The sequence below is a fragment of the Macrotis lagotis genome, chromosome 3 (assembly GCF_037893015.1).
Source record: "Macrotis lagotis isolate mMagLag1 chromosome 3, bilby.v1.9.chrom.fasta, whole genome shotgun sequence".
Lineage (NCBI taxonomy): Eukaryota > Metazoa > Chordata > Mammalia > Peramelemorphia > Peramelidae > Macrotis > Macrotis lagotis.
Genome location: NC_133660.1, coordinates 95528719 through 95550595, shown reverse-complemented (window position 1 = coordinate 95550595; position 21877 = coordinate 95528719).

Genomic DNA, 21877 nt, shown 5'->3' with positions numbered 1-21877 from the left:
GAAGAAAAAACACAAAACAGAGCAAAAACCCTTCAGAATCTGATAAACACCTTATAAAAATTATCTCTTTTCTTTTTGTATTTCCAGAATTTAACACCATACTGTATATATCATGAGAACTCCATATTTTTCATTCATTCATTCAAAAATTTATTCCTTAGATATATTTATGTTTGTTTCCTTGATCAAGCTCCTGAGCATAGTGCTTTAGCATCTAATGGAGGTCTTGGATAATATTCATGCTTTATATAGATTTCTTAGATTGTAAATCCTTTTAACCTCTCTGAGTTTTTTTCCTTATCAAGAAAAAGATGATGGTAGGTTAAATAATCTTTAAGACCCATGAATTTCTTTGATTCTGTTAATTGCATTCAAAGGTTGGAATTCAATTTCACAAACCATTTTAAGTTATTTTGTCTGGGGGCAATATTTAAAAATAGCATCTCATTCTTCGAATTATCCACATTAATAAAATGAAAGTTGATTGAAATAAGTTATCATGACTAAAACAAATTCAGAATATCATGAAATAAAGTAAATGGAGGGTTTGCAACTGAAGAAGATGATGATGATGATGTTAGAAATAATTTGGAAAAGGGGGTGGAGACAAGATTGCAGAGTAGAAGCAGAAATTTCCAGAAACTCTGCCACAGACTACTATAAATGTCTTAAAATTATGAATCTGACCAAATTCTACAGTAGTAGAACCTATCGAAAGTTTAGATGAAACAATTTTCCCACCCACAACAATTTAGTAGATCAATGGTAAGTATCTGTTGTGCCTAATAACTCTCCAGAATATCCTGATCAGTTTATAAATCCCCTAACAGTGCATTAGTGTCCCAATTTTCCCATATAATGTCCAATTCTTGCAATTTTTTGCTTGTAGTTTTCACATTAGTCAACCAGATATGTGTGAGTTAGTAGCTATCAAAGTTCTATGAAACAACTATGAGAAGGGTGGCTAGGTGCCACATTGGATAAAGCACCGGCCCTGAAGTTAGGAATACCTGGAGTCAAATCCAGTTTCAGATACTTAATAATTACCTATCTGTGTGGCCTTGGGCAAGCCACTTAACCCATTTGCCCTGCAAAAAACCAAACAAACCAAAAAGAAAAACTTAGTAAAAAAAAAAAAAAAAACTATGAGAGCTGTTTTAATTGGAAGTTAAATAATTAAAAGTTGTTTAGAACATTTTCAGGTGATTATACAATCACTTTTATTTCTTCATCTGTTTATATTCCTATGTATATTATTTGACCCTTTTTTATAAGGGAATGACTTGTAGTCTTATAAATTTGACTTATGTCACAATATGTTTGAGACATAAGATCTTTATCAGAGAAATTTGCTTCAAAAACGTTCCTTCTTTTCTGCTTTCCTTCAACTTTGACTGCATTGGTTTTGTTTGTGCAAAACCTTTTAACTTTAACATAAACAACATAATATAGTTCACTTCCTGTGAAGTTCTCTGTCTCCTGTTTGTTTGTTTTTTTGGTAATACCTACATGTTACTTTATTTTTTATTAATTTAATATTTATTCTCATTTTGTACAAATAATATTTTTTCCATTAATAAAATATTCTTGTTTAAGAGTAAATGAAATACCCCTCCCCCCATAAATATAGACTTGCTTGAGCGATAAAGTAAAGGTGAGAGAAAAAAATTAAAATAAAAATAATAATAGTAATAATTGTAGGTATGGCCAGGTGGCGCAATGGACAGAGCACCAGCCCTGGAGCCACGAACACCCAAGCCCACATCTGGCACCATACACCAAACAATAACCCAGCTGTGTGACATGCAAGCCACCCCAACCCCAATGCCCTGTAAAAACCAAAAAAGAAAAAAAAAGACGCAAAATAAAATAAAATAGTAATAATAATAGGGGTGGCTGGGTTGCAGACAGAGAACTGGCCTTGAAACAGGAGCACCCGGATCCAAATACGGCCTCAGACACCCAACGTTCACCCTGCTATATGGTCCCAGGCAGGCTACCCAGCCCCATTTGCCCTGTACTTCCCCCTAAAATAATAATAATGATAAATATGTTTGAGTCTTTGTTCTAACACCAACAATTCTGTCGCAGGTGGATCACATTCTTTATGATAAGTCCATGGCAAAAGTTATTTCCACATTTTTCCACCGTTGCCATTGCTGATTGCAACTCCCTCCTTTCATATTTCTCCACTACCATGTACTATATTTTCTTTCTCCTTTCATTCTGACTCTGCTGTAGGGTAGCTGAGTGGCACAGCAGACAGATCACCAACTCTGGGGCCAAGAGGCCCTGAGCCCCACCTACCACCCCTTAGGCCCAGCATCCACCTGGCCCTATGGTCCCAGACAGGCCATCCAATCCCAGCCCCTTGCAAGAAGTAAAAAATAAAATGTGTTATATCTGACCACTCTCCCTCCATGTTCCATCTTTTCCTCCATGATTCACATCACCCCCTTCCCCCTGTCCCCCCCCTCCTTCTTACTCCAGAAGTCTATACCCCATTGAGTATATATGCTGTTTCCTCTCCTAACCACCTCTGATGAAAGCAAAGTTTCCCTCATTCCCCCTTCCATATCATTGCAATGGCTGATTGCAATAAAGAAAAACATTATTATATGAAATATTTTGGCCTATTTCCCCTCTTCTTTTTCTTTCTCCCATTACATTTCCCTTTTTTTCTATTGACTCGAATTTTTACACCATATTTTATCTTCAAATTCAGCTTTCTCCTGTGCATCAACTATAAAAGTTCCCTCTACCTGCTCTTTTAAATGAGAAGATTCATATGAGTATTATCAGTGCCATTTTTCTATGCAGGAATACATGCAGTTCATCATCATTAATTCCCTCATATTTTCCCTTCTCCAATCTCTGTACTTCACTGGAGTCCTGTATCTGAAGATCACACCTTCTGTTCAGCTCTGGCCATTCCAAAAGGAACATTTGAAATTCCCCTGGTTCATTGAAAGTCCATCTTTTTCCCTAGAAGAGGACTTTCAGCCTTGCTGGGTAGTTCATTCTTGGCTGCATTCTAAGCTCTTTTGCCTTTTGGTATATTATATTCCAAGCCCTATGAGCTTCCAATGTAGTTGCTGATAAGTCCTGTGTGGTCCTGACAGCAGCTCTATGATATTTGAACTGTGTCCTTCTGGCTGCTTATAATATTTTCTCTCTGACTTGGGAGTTCTGGAATTTGGATATAATATTCCTAGGGGTTGGTCATTTGGGATCCCTTTCTGGGGTGATCAGTGGATTCTCTGCATTTCTATTTTGCCCTCTGTTTCTAGAATATCAGGGCAATTTTCCTATAGTAATTCTTTAAAAATGATGTCAAGGCTCTTTGCCTGATCATGACTTTCAGTTATTCCAATAATTTTTAAATTATCTTTCCTAAGTCTGTTTTCCATATCAGTTGTTTTTTCAATGAGATATTTCACAGTTTCTTCTAATTTTTCATTTTTTTGGTTTTGAAGTATTGATTGCTGATTTCTGGTAAATTCATCAATCTCCCTGAATTCTATTCTTTGTCTGAAGGATTTGTTCTCCTCAGAGAGTTTTCTTATCTCTTTTTCCATCTGCCCAATTTTGCTTTTTAAAATCTTCTTCTCCTCCATAACTTTTTGAACTGTTTTATCCATTTGACCTAAGCTGGTTTTTAGCATGCTATTTTCTTCAGCAATTTTTTGGATTTCCTTGACTAGGCTGCTGGCTTCTTTTTCATGTTTTTCCTGCATCTCTCTCATTTCTTTTCTCAGTTTTTCTTCTAACTCCCTCATTTGATTTTCAATGTCTTTTTTGAGCTCTGTTGTAGCCTGAGCCCAATTTCTGTTTTTCTTGGAGTCTGTAGATGAAGGAGCTTGTGCTTCCTCATCTTCAGACTGAGCATTTTGATCCTTCTTGGGCTCATTTGCAAGATATTTCTCAATGGTGTTCCTCTTTTTTCTCTGCTTGCTCATTTTCCCATCCTTAGCCTGTTTTTAGGGTGCTTCCTCAGCTTTTGGGACACTCCAACAAGGGTCTCAATATGTGAGGCTCTGTCCTCCCTCCTGGTCTGTGAATGACCATATGCGCCCCACCTCTGCCACGAGACTGAGGTGGATGGAGCCCTTTCTGTTCTATGGGGGGGGGGGCTAAACTGTGATAAGGATCTGAATGTGGTCAGAACCCCAGAGTCCTGTTCCAGGGGCAAAGGACAGTGCTCAGCAGTCTCTCTCTTCACTCCCCTCCCTCAGCTCAATGGGCTCATGCCCTGAGGGCTCCTGCTTACAGCTGCTGCTGCTGCCTGCTTCTGTTCCTGGATCTGGGCTGTGCTGGCCATGCTGCTCGCTCTGTGCCCAGAGGGCTGGGCTCCATGTGTTCACTCTGGCAGAGGTCCCCCTGCTGTTCTCCCACTTTGTTCCTGTGCTCCCCAGGGTTTAGTTCAGGGAATTCCCCAGCTGCTATGAGCCTTGGTTCCCAGCACTCTTGGGCTGCCTCTGGGAGGCTGAAGTTCTTTTGCTCTGCTGGGCCAACCCTCTAGCAGGCTGTCCCTCCAACCCCAGGGAGGAGAGCCTTTCTGCTCTTTTCCAGGTTACCTTGAGTAGGAGAACTGTCTCACTGGGTGCCTCTGTGGGTTCTGTCTCTTGAAAATTTAGTTAGAGTCCTTAGCTTATGAGTTTTATGAGAGAGCGCCTAAGACTCGATCCTTTCTTGTTGCCATCTTGGCTCCGACCCATCCTGTTTTTTTTTTTTATTTATTCCCTTCTGTATAGATCTGACAGGTAAATTAGTACATGCTCCCTTAATTTGTTTATGGTATCAGTCTTTATATCTAAACCATATACACATTTTTCACCTTATCTTGAAATACAGGATAAAATGTTGGTCTAATCCTACTTTCTACAAAACGACTTTCCAGGTTTCGTAGGAGTTTTTGTCAAATAGTCACATCTTGTTTCAAAAGTTTTCATTTTGTATGTTTATAAAGCCCATGTTACTCTGGTCAATGATTACTGTGTATTTTTTGCTTACTCTATTTCATTAATTCATTCATGGCTCCATTTCCTTTTTTTAATATTGTATTTGTTTTTCCAACAACACGTAATGACAGTTTTTACCAATCTTTTTTTTTTGCAAGGTTTTGAGTTTTATATTTTTCTCCCTTCCTCCTTTTGCTTGCGTCTCCCTCTGGCATAAAGCAATCTGAGAAAGTCTGCACATTTATAACCATGCTGAACACAGATCCATATTGATCATGTTTGAGAGAAGAATCATATCCAAACATAAGAAAGAAAACATTGGAGAAAAAAAATGACATAATCCAAAATAGTTTTTAAATTATTTAAGTAAAAGGGGTTAAGTGACTTGCCCAAGGTGATTGGGCAATCACCTATACATCTAGGTTATTATTAAGTGTCTGAGGCTGGATTTGTACTCAGTTCCTCCTGATTCTAGGGCCATTGCTCTATCTACTATGCCACCTAGCTGCCCCCAAGACAATTTTTTAATTGAAGATAATAAGCTTTGGTTTTCATTTAAACTCCACAGTTCCTTCTCTAGAAATTGATAGTATTTTCCCATCACAAGTACCTTAAATGTGTCTTTGATTATTCATGAACTAGTCCATCATGTTGGATTATCACTCCTTGTTTTTCTTAGTATATATAATATTCTTCTAGTTCTGCTCATTTCATGCAGCATTAATTCATGCAAGTCTTTCCAGACTTTTCTGAAATCCTGTCCCTCATGATTTCTATTTTTTTGTTTTATTTTAATAATAAAATTGATTCATTTATTTTCATCTATTTGTATACACATATTTCCAAATTACAAAAGTTCCTTCCACCCTTACCACCCCCATTCACTCAGCAGCAAATAATCAGATTGACATGCATACATATTTTGATAAACATGCTTACAAATTAGTAATTTTTGGCATGATGAATTAGGATTGAGGAAAAGCAATATATGAGATAATTTTGATAAAGTGTTCAACACGATAATATAGTCTAGCTCTGTATCCAGAAGAAATTATAAAAAATGGCTAAAATCCTATATGTTCCAAAATATTTATAGTTACCTCATTTTGTAGTGTCAAAGCACTGGAAATTGAGGGGATGCCCATCAATTGGGGAATGGCTAGAAATGGTACATGAATACTATGGAATATTATTGTTCTATGAAAAACCATAAATGTTCAGACTCTAGAAAAGCATGGAATGACTTATGGGATCTGATGCTGAGAGAAGGGAGTAGAACCAAGAGAACAATGCCCACAGCAAAAACATTATGAAACGAACAACCTTGATAGAAGGAACAACTCTCAACAGTCTAGAAAGCAAGGACAACTCTATTTGACTGGTTATGGACTATATTATCCTGAACCAGAGGAAGAAAAACAAAACAAAACACAGAAAAAAACAACCCTTCCAGATGTGATGAACACTTTATCAAACGTGTCTCTTATGTATCTCTTTCCCTTAATCCTAATTCCTCATGCCAAAAATTACTAATTTGTACAAATAAGGCACCAAATTTGTATGTAAAATACTGACCTGACTATTCCCTGCTGAGGGTAGAGGGGTGGAAAGAGTGGAGGGAAATTTTGTAATTTGGAAATATGCATTTACAAATGGATGGAAATAGAATAAAAATGGAACTGCATGCAGAGCCCACTGGCCTCAGTTTGCTTGTGATTGATTGCAATCTGGACAACTGCTAGTGGGGGGAACAGGGAAGAACCAATAAAAGATGGGGGGATTTATTCTCCTGGCCCAGAGGGGGGAAAAAGAAATGTGATACCTGGGCTCTTTCTTTTTAAACAGGTGCAATAATTCTTAATTTATCATTCCTGGATCTATTTTCCAGGTCAGTCATTTTTTCAAAGACACCTTTCACATTTTCTTCTATTTTTGTTCATTCTTTTGATTTTCCTTCATTTTTTTGACATTTAATGGAATTATTAGCTTCCATTCTAATGAAATGCCCACTTCCAATTTTTTGAGGAACTACTTTTTTCACTGACTTTTTTTAAAACTTCTATTTCTGTTTGATCAATGCTACTTTTAAACAGATCTTTCTCTTTTTTCTCAATGAAGTTTTGTATATTATTTCCATTAAGTCAATTCTGATTTTTAAAAATAAAAAGAAGAAGCTCTCTTTAGTTGATTTTGTTGTCCAAATCTTACCCTAGCTAACTCTAGTAAGATTAACTTCCAATATGAAACTTCAGATCTAAAATAGTTAATATTGTTTTTGCAAAAAAGTTAATAATTCATACATTAGAAATATTCTAACCCCAAATGACATGTCTGTTTATTTTGATAATATCCTAAAAGGGTCAGCCAAATCAGTTGTCTTAAATCTATTAGCATATTTTACTTGTATTCTTTTCTCTTGAAGTACATATCTATATTGGAGTTCAAAATTTGAGGATGGAACTCTCAAAATATTGATAGTATTTCTTCATTGAAGAATGTTGGAATGGAATTGGAGAAAAGAGTATGATGCTTGAAGTGTGACTTGGACACTAGCTCTAGGACCAAAAGTAAGTAGATTAACCTTTATGTAAGTTAATTTCCTCTTTTATAAAACAGATGTGATAACCTAAATGCCAAATGTTTTGTAAACCTTAAAATATCAAATAGATGTTTTTATGCTATTATTATTATAGTTACATTAAATTAGAGAAACTAATCAATAAGTTCTTGAACAAAATAATGAGATTTGAAAGCACTTTGAAGAAGATGTCTGGTCTAACCAATTTATATATAAGAAAAATGTGTCTCATAAAGTTTAACTGATCAAAATAGCAAAAAATAATTAAACTATTCACATAAGTACTCTTTGTATATGCTAAAATATTTTTCAAAATTTTTAAATCAAAATATAAAATTATTGAAGCTCAGATTTTAGAAGAAACCTTTCTGCTCAGCTAAAATTTTACCTATATCAGAAAATAGTCCCTTTCTACAGAAATCTTGGAAAGTAGTCATCAAGCAGAAACTCTCTAGTAAGTGACAACTTGGTACATTCTGAGCTAGCCTGTTTCACTTTGGGGGGAAGTGCTAACTTTTTCTTTCATATCAAGCTAAACTGCTTCCAGAAACCTCTTTCCAGTTTCCCCTACTTTGCCAGCCTAGTTTCAAGCATTCTATAAGGAATTTTGCATCCACCTGATCATCCTTAAATTTTACTCTGGATGTGGTCTAATTTGAGAACTTTGAAATATAGTGCCCAGAGCTGAGTACAATATTCAAGATGAGGCATGACCATAGATAAGATCAATAGGATTATTTTATCCCTTATTTTAGATATTTTGTTCTCTTGATGTAGTTTGGGATAATATCAGAATTTGTTTGTTTGGCTACTATGTCACATTTTTGAAAAAGTGAATACTTAATCTATAATAATTGTTTCAGCTACTGTTTGCAAAAGATGGTTAGACTTTATTAAATTTTTTTCTTTGAAAGTACCATAAGTAAAATCAATCATTAAAATGCAAATTTCCTGTAATTTATATCATTAACTAGTTTAAGGATATCATCATTCATGATAGGGATTGAATCAGGGAATGTTATCTAGTTTAATCTTTAGCCAAATTAAAAAATTCCTTCCACAATACTATAGACATATATTAATTGAGCATATATTTAAATAATCCTATTAAAAGAGAATTCACTGCATTACAAGGAAACCATTCTCACTCAATATTATTCTCATTGTTATCAAGTTCTTCCTTATTTTGACCTAAATCTTGCTTCTTCATATCTTCCATGTGTTTTCTCTAGTTCTGTCACATGGAATCACACAGAGTAATTTGAATCACTTCCATATGAGAATGATGCAAATATATGAACATAGCTATCATGTTGTCCCTAAGTCTTCCTTTCTCTGAGTCAAAGGAAGTCCAACATTTTTTTATGTGATATAGTGCCCATATAAGAAGATCCAATGGGGGTGGGAAGCAAGAAAAGGAATACAAGTTCTGAAAAGCTTGTAAGTCAGACATTTTTAATCAAATTTCTTCAAATTTCTAAAGAATAGTGAAAATAATTCATAAACACTGTACTTTTTAGTGATATATTGAACATTTATTTAAACATAAAAATAAAAGATAATTACAGAATCTCAGATTTAGAAGGAAACTCTATGCCCAGTTATAAATATACCTATATCTGAAAAACAGTCTCTTCTACAATAACTTTGGCAATTGGTCATCTAAAGCATGCTCTTCTCCAGTCCTTTAGTCACACAGATAAGCTTAGACAGCAGTGTGAGCATAGAATAAAGAGTCCTGGTTCTCTGATCTTATAGCTCCTTGTTGCTGGAAAAATACCCAGGTGAAAATAGGGTGAGAGTGGGGGTGATGGCAACTGAATAGAGAAACTTAAAGGCAGTCAATAAATGCATGGCCCAGACTTTGAATCCGTATATTTCTGGTCATCATGATTAGGAAAGCTTGCTAGGGGCTAATCACTGTACAGTGCTTATTCAACATCCTTGTGCTTATTTTCTGGCTTCATGCTTGTTTTTGAAGGCTTCTTCAAAAAAAATACAATACTCAAAATGGAGCATATCACTCAAAATGGAATCTTTTTTGTCTGCAGACCTAGGAAGAATGGTACTTCCCTTAATATGTGTACTATAACTTTAATATTATGGTCTGTATTAATTTTAGTATTATATTGTGCTACGAGAATCACAAACCTACAACTTTTTCACAAGAACTGCTCTCCTAGTCAATATTATTTGGTACATGTATTCTTGATTTTCTTAATATAAATAAAATATTTTACATTTATCCAAATGCAGTTTTATTTGGTTAGTTTCAGACCACTAACCTGTTCAGGTCTTTTGGAAACTTTATTCTGTCATCCAAGGCAGTAACTACTCATCTCATCTCCTCTCTGTGACAGTTGCAATTTTGTCAACTATATATTCTTTTCTTTAGCCATGTCATTGATCAAAAATAAGGCAAAGAGTACAGCTTTATGGTACTCACTACAAAATCTCCCTTCAAATATTCAGGTTAATAAGCAAAATTACCTCCAAATCAGTCAGAAAACTGACATTTTATTAGGATAATAATCCATTATGATCCAAAGAGTTTTCCCAACCCCATGGTCACAGTTTTTCTTATAGATAACTTAAGAAAGCAAAAGATCTGAGTGCTCACTTGAAATACTAATTTTTATTTTCCTATGTTAGAGGATTTTACTTATTCATTAGCAAACTTTGTTTGCCAAACAAGTAGGGTTAAATCTATTATTATCAATGTAGAATGCACATGTGTATATATTTTTCTGAAGAAAAATAATTTTGGGATTCCTGATTAATTAGGGAAGAATGATTAATTGAGATACATTATCTGCCTGAAGAAAGGAAACAGAGATAGAGTTCAAGTGCAAAATCCAGAAGGATATTTTAAGTGAATACAACACACACAAGGGGGAGCAATAGATAGTCTGGATTACTCCAAGGACTGGGCTTTAGGGAGTGGTTTATATAGTTTTATAATACATCAAGGCTGGAGACTAGGAAGATTGCAAAGTACCTGGAAGTTGAATGTTTATTCCAAGTCTATTTGTAGCCCTGTGGTTGCTGGCACAGTAAAGGTTTTCTGGGTTCATCCAATGAATAGCACATTGGATCACTGGTATGTCAAACAACTCTCATTTTGTCTCCTAATTGGTTGATTTCAATTCCCAGGTTATTTCAACCTTTCCTCCATAAGGGAGTTCGAGCAAACAAGGCAACTAGTAAACTCAGTATTCATTCCATTTCCATATTCCTTTTCTTCACTTTGCTGTAAAATACACAGGAGCTACCAGCAGGCCCATTTGTCTTTACATTTGTCTCTATAACTAGATATTTCTCTTTCTGCATTTATCTAGATAACTGCTTCCATTTTTTTACTGTACTCGATAATTCATTTCATAATAGACTTAGGAACTAACTTCTCCATATGCAAAAGTGGTTCTATTTTACCTCCTTTTCTCTAGTCTATTACCCTTCTATTATCACTACTCTCTCATTAACTTTCTTTTTTTAAAGAATTTATTTAAGATAATGGGGCTGTGACTTTCCCAAGGTCACACAGTTAGGCAAGTATTAAGTGTCTGAGTTTGGATTTGAACTCAGGTCCTCCTGACTGTCCTATCCACTGTGCATTCTAGCTGTCCCCTTCGCTCATTAACATTTTTAGGGTCTTTTTTTTTTGTAAGGCAAATGGGGCTAAGTGGCTTGCCCAAGGCCACACAACTAGGTAATTATTAAGTGTCTGAGACCAGATTTGAGCCCAGGTACTCTTGACTCCAGGGTTGGTGCTTTATCCACTGAGCTACCTAGCCGCCCCTCTCATTAACTTTCAATAGCTTCCTGTGTACAGGCTACTTTCCAACTGGCTATAATTATGGCCAAATCTCCCCATCCTCAAAACCCTTCATTTGATTCATACAACCTTGCCAGCTATTGTCCTATGTCACTCTTCCATTTTGTAGCTATGCTCCTTGATAAAGCTAAACATTCCCTGCGATACATATCCTAACTCTTTTATGCCAACTTTCTGACTTAATCATTCAACAAAGTTGCTCTAACCAAAGGTATAAATGATCTCTTAATTGCCATTCGTATTGCCTTTTCAAAATCATCATCACTCTTGGCCTTTCTATAAACTATTAAACTTTCTTTTTAAGAAAGATTTTATTTATCTTGAGTTTTACAATTTTTCCCCTTTCTTGCTTCCCTCCCCCCAACACCCACAGAAAGCATAATGTAAATCTTTACATTGGTTCTATGTTATACTTTCATCTCAGTTGAATGTAATGACAGAGAAATAATATTCTTAAGGAAAAAAAATTAAGTATGAGATAGTAAAATTACTTAATAATACTTTTTGTTTGCTAATTTGGTCTTTGTTCAAAATCCACAATTCTTTCACTGGATACAGATGGTATTTTCCATTTTAGATAGCCCCGAATTGTCCCTAGTTGTTGCCCTGCAGGGAATGAGCAAGTCCATCAAGGTTGATCATCACCCATACACTGATGTTAGGGTGTTCCATGTTTTTCTTGTTCTGCTCACCTCGCTCATCATCAGTTCATGCAAATCCTTCCAGCCTTCACCAAATTCCTATACCCTCCTGGTTTCTAATAGAACAATAGTGTTCCATGACATACATTTACCACAGTTTGTTAAGCCATTCCACAATTGAAGGGCATTCACTTAATTTCCAATTCCTTGCTACTACAAACAGGGCTTCTATAAATATTGTTGTACAAGTGATATTTTCACCCATTTTCATAATCTCTTCAGCATATAGACCTAGTAGGGGTATTGCTGGGTCAAAGGGTATGCACATTTGTGTTGCCCTTTGGGCATAATCCCAAATTGCTCTCCAGAAAGGTTGGATGAGTTCACAGCTCCAACAACAATGTATTAGTGTCCAGATTTCCTGCATCCCTTCCAACATTAATCATTGTCCTTTTATGGATATATTGGCCAGTCTGAGAGGTGTGAAGTGGTATCTCAGAGAGGATTTAATTTGCATTTCTCTAAAAAGTAGTGCTTTGTAGCAATTGTTCATATGACTATGAATCACTTTGATTTCCTCATCTGAAAATTGCCTTTGCTTATCCCTTGACCATGTGTCAAATGGGGAATGGCTTGTTTTTTTTGAAAATTTGACTCAGTTCTCTGTATATTTTAGAAATGAGTCATTTGTCAGAAATGCGAGTTGCAGAAATTGTTTCCCAATTCACTACATTTCTTTTGATCTTTGGTTTCAGTGGTTTTGTGTGTGCAAAGGTTTTTTTTAATTTAATGTAATCAAATTTATCTAGTTTGTTTTGAATGATGTTTTCTGTCTCTCTTCCTTGGTCATAAGCTGTTTCCCTTTCCATAGATCTGACAGGTAAACTACTTCTTGATCTTCTAGTGTGCTTATAATATTTTTTATGTCTAAATCCTGTATCCATTTTGATCTTATCATGGTATATAATGTGAGGTGTTGGTCTAATCTAAGTTTCTTCCATTCTAACTTCCAATTTTCCAAAAAAGTTTTGTATCAAAGAGGGAGTTTTTATTGCAATAGCTGGACTCTTTGGGTTGATCAAGCAGCAGATTACTATAATCATTTCCTGCTTTTGTACCTAGTCTATTCCACTGGTCCACCACCGTATTTCTTAGTCAATAGCAGCCAGTTTTGAGGACAGATGATATATAATATAATGTTAGATCTAGTAAGGCTAAGCAACCTTCTTGCCTTTTTATTCCTCCATTATAAATTTATTTCCATTTTCTAAATAATTAAATTAGTGGAATTTTGATATGTAGGGCACTAAACAAGTAGCTTAGTTTTGATAGAATTGTTATTTTTATTATATTAGCTCGATCTATTCATGAACAGTTGATGTTTGCCCAGGTATTTAAATCTGATTTTATTTGCATGAGAAGAGTTTTGTAAATGCTTTCAAAGAGTTTTTGAGCCTGCCTTGGAAGGTAGATTCCTAGGCATTTTATTTTGTCTGAGCTTACTTTGAATGGGATTTCTCTTTCTAGCTCTTTCTGCTGTAACTTGTTAGGCTTACATAGAAATGTTGAAGATTAATTAGAGTTTATTTTATATCCTGCTACTTTGGTAAAGTTGGTAATAATTTCTTCTAGTTTTTTAGATGACTGGGATTCTTTAGGTATACCAACATGCCATCTGCAAAGAGTGAGAGTTTTGTCTCCAACTTCCCTATACTAATTCCTTCAATTTCTTCTTCTTCTCTTATTGCTGAGGCTAATATTTCTAATATGATACTGAATAGTAGGGGTGATAATGAGCATTCCTGTTTCACCCCTGATTTTATTGGGAATGCCTCAAGCCTATCCCCATAGCATATAATGCTTGCTGATGGTTTCAGATAGATCCTGCCTATTATTCTAAGGAACAAACAATTTATTCCTACATTCTCTAGTGTTATAATTAGGAATGGGTGCTATATTTCATCAAAAGCTTTTTCAGCATCTGTTGATATGATTATATAATTTCTTATAGGTATGCTATTGAAATAATTAAGTATAATAGCAGTTTTTCTAATATTGAACCAACCCTGCATTGCTGGGATAAATCCTATTTGATCATAACGTTATCCTAGTGATAACTTGTAATCATTTTGCTAAGATTTTCTTTAAGATTTTTGCAACTATATTCATCAGGAAACAGGTCTATAATTTTCTTTCTCTGTTATAACTCTTACTGGATTAGATATCAGCACCATATTGATGTCATAGAAAGAGTTAGGCAGAGTTCCATCTTCACCTATTTTTCCAAAGAGTTTGTATAGAATTGGAACCAAGTGTTCCTTAAATGTTTGATAGAATTCACTTGTGAATCCATCTGGCCCTGGAGATTTATTTCTTAAGGAGTTCAATAATGGCTTGTTAAATTTCTTTTTCTGAGATAGGATTATATGGATTTTTAATTTCCTCTTCATTTAATTGGGGCAATTTATATTTTTGCCAATATTTGTCTATTTCATTTAGATTATCAAATTTATTGGCATAGAGTTGAGAAAAATAATTCTGAAAAATAATTTCTTCCTCAATGATGATGTGTTCACCTTTTTCATTTATGATAATTGCAAATTGGTTTTCTTCTTTATTTTTTAAATCAAATTGACCAGAGGTTTATTTCTTGTTTTTTCATTGGTTTTATTTATTAGTACAATAGTTTTCTTGCTTCTGATTTTAATAATTTCTCCTTTAATTTTTAGAATTTCTAATTTGTTATTTAATTGGGGGGCTTTAATTTGTTCTTTCTCTAATTTTATTAGCTGCATATTTAGTTCATTGATTTCTTCTTTCTCTTATTTATTCATGCAAGCATTTAAAGATATAATATATACTCTGACAGACACCTTGAATGTATCCCATAGGTTTTGGTATGTTGTATCATTGTTGTCATTATCTAGGATGAAATAATTAATTCTTTCTATAAATTGTTGATTGATCCATCTTTCTTTAAAATGGGGTGATTTAGTTTCCAATTAGTTCTGGGCCTATATCTCCCTGGTTCAATATTGCATATGATTTTTATTGCATTATGATTTGAGAAAGATTTATTCATTATTTCTGCCTTTCTGCAATTGATCTTTAGGTTTTTGTATCCTAGTACATGGTCAATTTTTGTGTAAGTGCCATGTACTACAGAAAATAAGCATATTCCTTTCTATCCCCATTCAATTTCTTCCATAGGTCTATCATATCTAGGTTTTCTAACAATCTATTTACCTCCTTAACTTCCTTCTTGTTTATTTTATGATTGGATATATATATAAAATTTGAGAGTGGGACGTTGAGGTCTTCCACTAATAGAGTTTTGCTGTCTATGTCTTCCTGTAGCTCTTTCAACTTCTCTAAGTATTTGGCCTGCTGTTCCATGGCATGCATACATATTTACTATTGGAATTACTTTATTGTCTATGGTACCTTTTAGGAGGATATAGTTTCCTTCCTTATCTCTTTTAACACTATTTTTGCAGGTGTTTTGTCTGACATAAGGATTGCTACCCCTGCTTTTTTCAGTTAAACTGAAGCAAAATATATTTTACTCCAACTTTTAAGCTTTACTCTATAAGTATCTCTCTGCTTCAAATGAGTTTCTTGTGAGAAGCATATTGTAGATTTCTGTTTTTTAATCCACTCTGCTAATTACTTACTTTTTAAGGGAGAGTTCATCTCATTCACATTCAAAGTTACAATTACTAACTCTTTATTGCCCTCCATGCTTTCTTCTGTTTTTATTTTTCCCCTTTGTCGGCTTTATCCATATTCCTCAGGGATTTGTTTCTGAATACCACCACCTTCAGTGTGTTTGCTTTCTTATGTCAAACCCCCTCCCCTTTTTCCACTTTCTCCCCCTTTTCCTTTTACTGTTCTTCCCTTCCTTCTCTTAATTCTACTTGTTCTCCCCCTCCATCTCACAGGCTCTCCGTTTCCCCTTTTAATGCTTGAAAGGTAAGATAAGTTTCTTAAATTGATTGTGTGTCTAAGTTAACTTAAACCAAGTCTGATGAGATGAATATTCAGGTCCCTTCTTCCCCTCAAATACAGTGGGTCTTTTGTACCTCTTGATGTAATGAGATTTACTCCATTCAGTCTCCTGCCAACCTCCCTTCTCCTCACTGAACCCCCCTTTTAAGGAGGTGTTGTTTTTAAATCATTCTATCTGAGTCACAGAAATGTTAAGAGAGTACATCATGTCAGGCTATCTATATTCTCTCCAATAGACTTATAATTCTCAAGAGTTATGAGAATCTTTTCCCCAATTGGATATATAGCTAGTTTCATCTCATTGTATAGCAGTTTGGTTTTTGTTTTCCCTTTTCATGTGTCTCTTGAGCCTCCTGTTTGATGTCCAAATTTTCTATTTTGCTCTGGTCTTTTCATTATGAAATTGCAGAGTCTCCCATTTCATTAAATGTCTATCTTTTTCCCTGGAAGAGAAGGCTCAGCTTTGCTGGGTAGTGGATTCTTGACTACATTCCAAGCTGCCTTGCTCTTTGGAATATCTCATTCCAGGCCCTTCCATCCCTTAAATTTGCTGTGGCCATGTCCTTACTATAGCTCCTTGGTATTTAAATGTTTTCTTTCTGGCTGCCTGCAGGATTTTTTCTTTTTTCTGACTCCTGGAATTTGGCCAAAACTTTCCTTGGTGTTTTCATTTTAAGATTTCTTTCTGGAGGGGATTGATGTATTCTTTCAATAACTATTTTGCCTTCTGCTTCCATGATATCAGGGCAATTTTCCAGGCTTTTTCCCTCTTCAATGTATTCAGGAAGGCAAACAATTCTCATATTCTCCCTTCTTGATTTATTCTTGAAGTCAGTGGTTTTGCTGATGAGGCATTTTTAATTTTTTTTTTATTTTTTTGATCTTTTGGCTTTGTTTAACACAATCTTTTTGTCTCACGAAGTCTGTAGTTTCCACAGATTCCATTCATTTTTTTAAGAGAAGGAGCTTTTTCTTCATTTATCTTTTGCAGCTCCTTTTTCCAGTTGGTCCATTCTATTTTTGAAGGACTTTTCTATTTGCCCAAATGTATTTCTGAGAGAATCACTTCCTTTTTGCATTTGCTCAATTGAGGATTTGAGAGAATCATTTTCTTTTTGCATTTGCCCAATTGAGGATTTTCTATTTGTCCAATTGTATTTTCCAAGGATTTGTTTTCTTGTGCCATGACGTTAATTTTATCTTTCAATGTGTTGATTTTTTCTTGAGTTTCTTTTCCCAATTTTTCCAATTGATTTTTAAACTCCTTCCTGATTTCTTCAAGGAAGTCTTTCTGAGTTGGAGACCAATTCATATTCTCCTCAGCAATGCTAGATCTCTCTGGGTTAAAATCTATTTCTTCTAAGTATTTCTCCATGGGTCCCCCTTTTCTCTGGCCTTTTTTATCTTGTGTTGGGGGTGGGGATCTGGCTTTTAGAGGTTTGTGTTTGAAGATCCTAAAAACTTTGTTCACTTAGTTTAGTAATTCCAGCAGCCATTCAATAGGTAGTGCTGGTTGCTTTCTCTGTAGTGAGGTGCTCATCAGCAGGGTCTGAGTTGACCTTGACCACTGAGTAGGGCTCTGGGGGAGGGAGTTAATCTCATTATGTTGAGTGAACTCTGTTGTCCTGAGAGGGTGGTGGTGGTAAGGGGTGGGGGGGGTGGGGGGGTTGTTTATTGTTTGCTCTGGGCCAAGGGCTCAGCTGAAGGAATGGAGCTCAGGTCGTTGACTCAGCTGGTTGTTCTCCAGGTATGCTCTGAGACTCTGTGTGGTACTAACCCTCTTGTTGCTCCTCTCCCCCCCAAAGACTCCACATCTAAAGTTGGATCTTGCACTGACCCCTCACCAAGCCTCTCTGGCTGAGGCTGACCCTCTGACTTCCCCCAGCTTCCATCCCCATGCTGATTCTCTGCTCTTGTCTCCCAATTCACCCAAGGTCCCCTGAAACATATTTTCTTGGTAAGTGTTCTTCTAGCTTCTCTTTCTGGGTTTTATTGATCGATTTTCTGTTAAGAGGTTTCTCTCATGTTATTTCTGAGGGGAAAGAGAGAGCACCTGTCACAGTGCCTGTTTTCTGCCATCTTGGTCAGAAGTCCTTGTATATCTAAGCTATTAGACCTTTGATAATTCTCTTTTTCTTGATACTCTCTTCTGTCTACATTTCCTTGAGACTCCTGTCTATTAGATACTTCTATTTTTATGAACTTTCATTAAGTTTATATTTAATATTAATGGGAGATCCTTCTGTACTAGGCTTTTTCTTATTCTTACTTTGTATTATTTTAGTTGATTTAAACAATGTCTCTGGTTTCCATTTATCACCTCTAAACAGACTTGCAGATTTACTTATCCAGTACTAACCTTTAGTCTCATATCTACAACTAAATTCTAGACCTCTCTAACTGAATCTTTGTAAACTACTTAATCTCAGCATGTCACAAACTAGATTTATTGTGTTTCACATCAAACCCTCCCATCTTCTTAACTTCCATGTTACTGTCAAGAGTGTCCCCATTATGCTAGACACCCAGGATTCAATCTTGATGTCATCCTCAACTCACTAGCTTTCACCTTCCAAATCAAATTCATTGACCAGTCATGTCTATTTTTCCTTTATAGTATGTCTTATGTATTTTCCTTGCTTTTCCCTGACAATCCACACCCAGGTCCTCATCACTTCATGCCTGGAATATAATTGTCTGCTGATTCCTCTATAGCCTCAAGTTTTTCTCTTCTCCAATCTCTCTCCACCTTAGCTTTAAAACAAATAGAGCCAAAAGGTATGTCTGACCACATCCTTCAACTATTCAACAAACTCCTTTTTTTACCTTTAAGTTTGTTATCACCTTTATTATTATTCACCTCTAAGATTATTATAAAATTAATTGTTGGAAATCTGACCCCTGCAAAAGGAAAACTTGGCAATTTCTTACACACATTCCTCCCCAATGGGAGACTTCAATTCTATAACTTTGAACTCCTGGCTGATCCTTCAATAAGACATTCTATTTTTCTGAGTCCATGGATTTCCTCTGGCTGCCCCCCATGACTAGAATGAACTCCCTCCTCTTTTATATTTCATAACTTCCCTGTCTTCCTTTCAATCTCAACTACATATCTCACCTTCTTTGATTAAGTTTTTTCCATACTCCTCTGATATCATTTCTAATTATCTTTCATATAAACAGGTATAAAGTTATTTATATGTTGAATCCCCAATCAAAGTACATATAAGTATATTGTCAAGAGCCTTTCATTATCCTTAACAATCCATTTCCCATATTTATTTTTTGCCATTAGGTTAAGATAATCTATACCTGCTTTCCTTGCTCTGAATCCTTTTACATTTTAGCAAACTATTGAGCATAGAAAGTACATATAAATCAGTTGGGTCACATAAAAATTTACAATAATCTCTCTCATCCTTCCATCCCTAAGCCTTCAGAGTTTCTTTTTAAGTCTCAGAGACTGGAGGTATATTGAATACACTGTTGAATCCCACTCAGATTGAATATACAATTGCTGTCTCACTTTCAAGAATTCAAGGTAATGGCAGCCACAAAATCAGCAGGACATTATAACACAGTCTCACTCATAGAGCAAATCATGGCACAAGTCAGGAATCGAAGTACAATAAGAATAAAAAAGAAAACTTTTTTTTCGTTGCTACAGAGAGAAGACTTGATTTGTTGAAACTAATGACTTTCATACTGAGTTACATACTGTGCCTCTGGGACAATCTTTTCTGCTTGATTTTTTTTTATTTTTGTTTTTTTTTAATGCAGTGATACAAATGTTTGTATGACATATAAAATATTTTATTTCAGATAAAAGAGTGTAAGTTTATTAAAGCTCAAAAAGTCACTAATTTAAAAAAGTAATCATATCATGGATAAATATCTATAACTGATACAGGTAATCATTATAAGGTATTTGACTTGAGATGATGTACTTCAAACACTTTTTACGTGACTGACCCAGGACACATTATTAAAGTTAAAAGTCTTAGTTTCCATAGCTGAAAATGGGAATAACAATAATATCCTTTTAACATTTACATGAAAGGTTTTTATCAGTTTCAAATATGATCCCAGAATCATAGGGTGTGAGATAGCAGCCCAAAGGAATTACTGCTGCCACAGAGCTGACAATCACACAACCTCTGAAAGCATCCCAGGAAGCAGAATGTACTACTACTCCTAAATGCCAATTTAGCACAGTTTTTTGGGGGGAATTTTTCAAATAGCATGCCTAAATTGATTACTTTAAAACTTCAAATTATTGTTTCTGCCTGCCCAGGGCAAGCAGAGTAAGTGTATTCCGTTTCCTTTTTTCACAACCCTTCAAATAACATAGTCTTCATGTTTATTCCTTCTGTAGTCTTCTTTTCTCAGAGATAAATATCCTTCATTTTTTTCTGTTAACATTCAGGAGATTATTATTATTATTATTATTATTATTATTATTATTATTATTATTTTATTGCTATCAGTATTTTTCTTTAAAAGTTTTCCTTGAAATCTGCCTTTTTTACCTTCTAGTTTACTTATAGTGCTCTCACTAAATGTTAATTACCATTTTGAAAAATCCAGTGACCCTTTCTCTAGACTCTAAGTAGCATTTTCAATGACCATTTTCATAGAGTACAAAGAAATAATTATAAAACACATATAATGCAAAAGGCTATATTCTGAAAATTTCCCCCCTTTAATATTTTTGGATTATTGTACTTATGGTCTCCTGATTCTTTTTCCGCTACCACAGTCATAAGAGTTAGACTTTGATGGTTTGCAAAGGACTTCATATTTGTTAACTCACCTACCCTTTGAAATAGGTTCTATTTTGGAGAATGATATGGAACTATAAACAAGCAATAAAAGTGTTCATACCTTTTGACTCAGAATTTCCAATTGTAGGTCTATACCTAGAAGAAATTATAAAAAAAATAGGAGAAATCCTATATGTTCCAAAATATTCATAGCAGTTCTTTTTGAAGTGTCAAGAAATCGCAAATGGAGGAGATATCCATCAATTGATGATGGCTAAACAAGTTATAGTCCATGAATGGTATAGAATATTATTGTTCTTTAAGAAATCATAAATGGTTTGACTCTAGGGAAGCATTGAATGTCTTACAGGATCTGCTGCTGAGTGAAGGGAGCAGAACCAAGAGAACAATGTAGATATTATCAACATTTGTGAGATGAAAAACTTTAATGGAAGCAGTTCCTCTCAGCAGTTCAGAGAGCTAAGACAACCAAATTAGATCACCTGGGCCAATGTTATCCCCATCCAGAGGAAGAAAAACAAAACAAAACAAAAAGAAAGAGAAAAACCCAAACTTTCAAAATCTAATGAACATTTTATTAAAATTATCTATGTATCTCTTTTTCTTAATTCTAATTCCTCATATAAAAATGACTAAAATGTAAACATGTTTATCCAAAATATGTATGTTCAATGCTAAGCTGACTTTTTCCTGCTAAGGGGTGGGAGTGGGAAGGGAGAATGGAAGGAAATTTTGTAACTTAAAAATATACATGTGCATATGCATGAAAATAAATAATTCTTAAAAAAAAGAAAAAACTTAACTGTAGGCAGGTGTGTTAAATGATTCTACCCACTTAAATAAAATTCATAGATTTCTCAAGGTATGAAAAGTTTTATTCAGTTCTCTAGAATTGGACCCCCCTCTGCCTTAAAACAAGGAGGGGGGGGTACGGAGCAAGGAATCCAAAATCTATTTATCCTAAAGTGATCCCCCCCATCACTGATCCATCCTCATTAGTGAGGAATGTGGCCTTCACAATTTAGATGTATAAATTAATATAAAGAAAAAGCATATAATTCAGAGAC